Raw genomic sequence first — 4,859 nt, 5'->3', positions numbered from 1 at the left:
CCCGCCGCGCACTCTCCGCCCCCTCCGGGGGCCAGCCGGGCTCTGCCCCGCCCCGCCCCGCCCTCTGTTTACTTTACCGGACCTATAACAGAGCGGATGCTCCCCGCGCCGTCTTCCTATTAGTCTGCTTTTCCATCTTACCCCTCCCACCGAGTCATCGATTGGATCTAAGAAGCAAGGGGCGGGCCTAAGAGCGTAAGCTCGTCTTGGTTGGCTTGAGGGCGGGGTTAGGTGTTAGGTTCGAATTTCTAGGCCTTCGTTGGATACCGACCTGCCAATTAGGGCCGAGCCTTCCCTGGGAAGACGGAGGTGGGACCTTTGGGCCACGCCCATGAGCCTAGAGGTGTGATTGAATGGTGAGGACGTCAGTCATTTCCGGGCGTGCAATCCGATTGGGTTACATCAGGTGGAAGGGTGTGGCTCGAGTGACGCACGCACGGGTGCCTTTTCTAGGGTTTTGTTGCCGCCACGCTCGGGCTGCGGGGCTTCTGCGGGATCTCCTGGAGTTGGCTGGGGGTTTGTGTCCCGTGGTAACGTCTTGGCTCGGCTTGTCCCGGACAGCGCACGTGGGAAACTGAGGGAGGACGGCCGGGGGAGGGGGGACGGGCTGCTGATCTCCCCCCGCAGGGCCCCGCGGCGCCCCGGGTCCCGCCGCGGCCGACACCCGCGCCCCGCCCCGCCGCGGTGCTGCCGGATGTTGTGATTGCTCCCCACCCACCCGGCCTCGCCCTCCCTCGGCCTCTGCTGCCTTATAAGGCAGCGCTAGGCCCTCCCGGAGGTTGGGGTGAGCTCGGTACCGCCGGTGCAGGTGTGGGGCAGCCGGGGAGGGGGGGGCCAGGACTGGGGCCGCAGTGACACCCCGCTTCCTCCACCCCCCCCCTTCCTCCGCCTTCGCACAACAGGAAACGCAGCGAGGGGAGGCACCCTGGCCTGTGTCTCATCCGTCCATCCCTAACACCTTGCGGGAGCGGGCCACCGCTTTGTCCCCCCACTGCAACCCAGCCAGACCGATGGGTGATGAGCCACCGAGCCCAGGGAGGAGCGGTGAACAGTGCTGCAAAGAAAGAAAGAAATCGAGGGGGTCAGGGAGTGCGGAGGCCGTTAGGACCAGGAGTTAATAATGTCAGGGTGGGGCACCCTAGGTTGGAGGGGGTGAAGGGGTGGGGGGGAGGAACTACTCTCAGGGTGTGCAACGGTTGTTTTTTTTTGGTCCTGGTACTGGGGCTTGAGCTCTCAGTCTGAGCACTGCTGCTTAGATTTTTGTGCTAAACTCTTCACACACACACACACACTCCCACTTAAACCACATAGCTTCACTTCTCTGGCTTTTTGCTGGTTAATTGGAGATAAGAGCCTCATGGACTTTTCCTGCCCAGGCCGGCACTGAACCACGATCCTCACATCTCAGCCTCCGGAGCAGCTGACAGGTGTGAGGCATATCCAGCTCAAGGTGTTTTTTTGTTTTTGTTTTTCTTTTTTGGCCAGTCCTGGGGCTGGAACTCAGGGCCTGAATACGGCCCTTGAGCCTCCCTCTTCTGTGCTCAAGGCTAGCACTCTATCACTTGAACCACAGTGCTACTTCGGGCTTTTCCTGTGTATGTGGTACTAAGGAATGGAATCCAAGGCTTCATGCATGCTAGGTAAGCACTCTTACCACTGAGCCACCTTCTGGAACAGCCCAAGGTGTAATTTTCGAGAAGACTCAGCAGAGGTACCAAGGAGCACAAAGCCTTTTGAGCCTAGAGGGAGTATGCAGCTTCAGCGATCCAAGAAGTCTGGGAAGAAGTAGGAAGAGGGAAGGCTAGATCATGGGAGGTTTGTACACTAGGGAGAGCTTTGTTTTCCTAAATGAAAGGTAAAGGCCTTCAAAGGATAATTTATACTTGAAAATGATCACTAAATAGCCTGCCACCAAGAGTGACAGCTGATTGAAGGCTACAGAATCAGACTGGTACTGGCTTGACCTAGGGAGATAGCAGTGGAGATAGAGACAAACGGGTATAAGTAAGATACTTTGGGGAGTTAAGAGAAAACTCTTAATGGCCTGTAGGACAAAGGGCAGGTACCTCGCCTGGCAACGGCTGTTGTGTTCAAGTGAGATCCCAGGGTAAATTGAGAATGTACCGATTTCAGGGTTAATGGAGTGTGTATGGGTAGAGAGCTGGATGTTCAGTCTGGGCTTCAGTGGCTCATGCCTGTAATCTTAGCTATTCAGGAGGCTGAGATCTGAAGATTGTGGTTCAAAGCCAGCCTGGGCAGGAAAGTTCCTTCAGACTCTTAACCACCAAAAAGCCAAAAATAGAACTGGGGCTCAAGTGGTAGAGCGCCAGCCTTGAGGAAAAAAAAGAGCTAAGGGAGAAGATAATAAGGACCAAGCTTTAGGGAAGCCTGGATCAAGGAGGTCCTAGAATTTCATCAAGAGGGTATTTTAAACCATGGAGGCAGCCGGGCACCAGTGGCTCACACCTGTCATCCTAGCTACTCACAAGGCTGGGATCTGAGGATCATGGTTCAGAGCCAGCCCAGGCAGGAAAGTCTGTGAGACTCTTATCTCCAATAAACCACTAGAAGACCGGAAGTGGCGCTGTGGCTCAAGCCCCCAGGCCCAGAGTTCAAGCCCCACGACCAACCAAAAAAAACCCAACCAAACAAAAAAAACATGGAGGCCTGTGGTCTGATTTTTTCCCTAAGGCGGGTATTATGGAGGTGGGCAAAGGGTGGGGGCAGGGTGCTGGATTGATGGACGCCTGTTGTTTTGGCACTCACAGTGTGCGAGGTATAGGGACCGGCCATGCTTCCCACCAAGGAGATCAAAGAGGAGTTTCCTCACAACCCTGGGAACTTAGTAGCACATTTTCCATGTTCCCAACCAGGTCTTTGAAGCTAAGCAAGCGATCAACACTTGACATGAGGGCGGGGGTCCTTTAGCATTCATCTGAGGGAGGGGGAGGAGAAGGAAAAGGCCTAGAAGGAGGTGTTAAGCCCGCCTTACCCTGGGAAGGAAATTTATAGCTAGTAGAGCACTCACCTTGAGCTGAAGAGCTGAGGGACAGCGCCCAGGCCCAGAGTTTAAGCCCCATGACTGATAAAAAAAACAAACAAACACCAAAAAACACAGAGGAGGATGGGCAAAGGGGAGGGAAGGAGAAGGAGAAGAAGAAGAAGAGGAGGAGGAGGAAAGGGAGGAGGAGAAGAAAAAGGAGGAGGAGAAAGAAAGGGAGGAGGAAGAGGAAAGGGAAGAGGAGGAGGAGAAAAGGGAAGAGGAGGAGGAAAGGGAGGAGGAGGAGAAAAGGGAAGAGGAGGAGGAGAAAAGGGAAGAGGAGGAGGAAAGGGGGGAGGAGGAGGAGGAGAAAGGGGAGGAGGAGGAGGAATGAGGTCTTTGCCAGGCTTGGGTAGTCACCCATTTATGTACCCACAGTCCTAAATACAAAGACAGGAGTTAGGGCAGGATGCTTTCTTGCTCTTGTACAAAGCAGTTATTTAGAAGCCACCAGGAGTTCAGGCAGGTCTGGTATAGGGAAGGTCTATGTGCAAAAGTTTCTTTGTAACCTACTATGGGCAGAGTGACAGCCTGGCTTTGCCTTCTGCATACTGCACGGCACCTCTCAGCAAGGCCCAGCCCTGCTCCCCACTGTTACCCGTGGGGCAGCGGCTAAGATGGATTTCAAGGCCTCCTGCCTCAAGTCTCCCTCAGACTTACGCAGCTCCTAAGGGAGATGTTATTTTCTTTTCCTTAAAAACTGCTGACTTCCAGGAGCCGGTGGATCATACCTGTCTACAGAAGAGGGTGAGATCTGGGCTGGAAAGGTGGCTCAGTGGTAGAGCACTTGCCTTGCATGCTCCAGGCCCTAGGTTTGATTCCTCAGCACCACATAAGCAAAAAAGAAAAAAGCCCGGAAGTGGCGCTGTGGCTCAAGTGGTAGAGTGCTAGCCTGGGGCACACAAAAGGCTCAAGGACAGCGTTCAGGCCCTGAGTTCAAGCCCTGCCACCAGAACAAAACGAAAAAAGGCACTGACTTACACACCCGAGCAGGAGGAGGTTTGTTTTGTTTTGTTTTTGTTTCAGAAACTTCCTGGTAACGACATTTGAACTCTTGCATCAGGACTTTCGGTTTTAACTCAGATTGGCCTAGGCAGAAAAAGAAATTCATCCATTCAAGCAACAGCAGATCGGCAAGGAGTTGGGGTGGCTCTGTTATCTTTGTGGGTTGTTTTGTGAAGGGGGGAGAGGGAGAGATACTAGATCTCAGGCTAGTCTTTTTTTGCTCACATTGGCATTCTACCACTTGAGGCACACTTCCACTTCTGGCTTTTTGCTGGTTTATTGAGGGGGGGGGTCTCACAGACTTTCCTGCCCAGGCTAGCTTTGAACCTCGATCTTCAGATCCCAGAGTAGCTGGGATTACAGGTGTGAGCCACCAGTGCCTGTCTGCACAGAGGATTCTGTCCAGTTGATGGTCACTCTGTCTAGACTCTCCTACCATGAACCACAGCACCACTTCTGGCTTTTTCTGTTTATGTGGTGGTGAGGACTAGAACCCAGGGCCTCATGCATGCAAGGCAAGCACTCTACCACTGAGCCACCTTCCCAGCCCCACCATCTTCTTGTTCCAAGAAGTCTTCAGCCACCTGGCTGCCTCTGCCCACAGAATTGGCAGTCTTTTTTTTTTTGTCAGCCGTGGGGCTTGAACTCTGGGCCTGGGCGCTGTCCCTCAGCTCTTCAGCTCAAGGCGAGTGCTCTACCACTTGAGCTACAGCACCACTTCCTGTTTTCTGGTGGTTTATTGGAGATAGGAGTCTCACGGTCTCTCCTGCCCGGGCTGGCTTTGAACCGCGATCCTCAGATCTCAGCCTCCTGA

Source organism: Dipodomys ordii, unplaced genomic scaffold (assembly GCF_000151885.1).
Source record: "Dipodomys ordii isolate 6190 unplaced genomic scaffold, Dord_2.0 Scaffold29, whole genome shotgun sequence".
In the NCBI taxonomy this organism is placed as follows: Eukaryota; Metazoa; Chordata; class Mammalia; order Rodentia; family Heteromyidae; genus Dipodomys; species Dipodomys ordii.
This window is presented reverse-complemented; position numbering follows the sequence as displayed.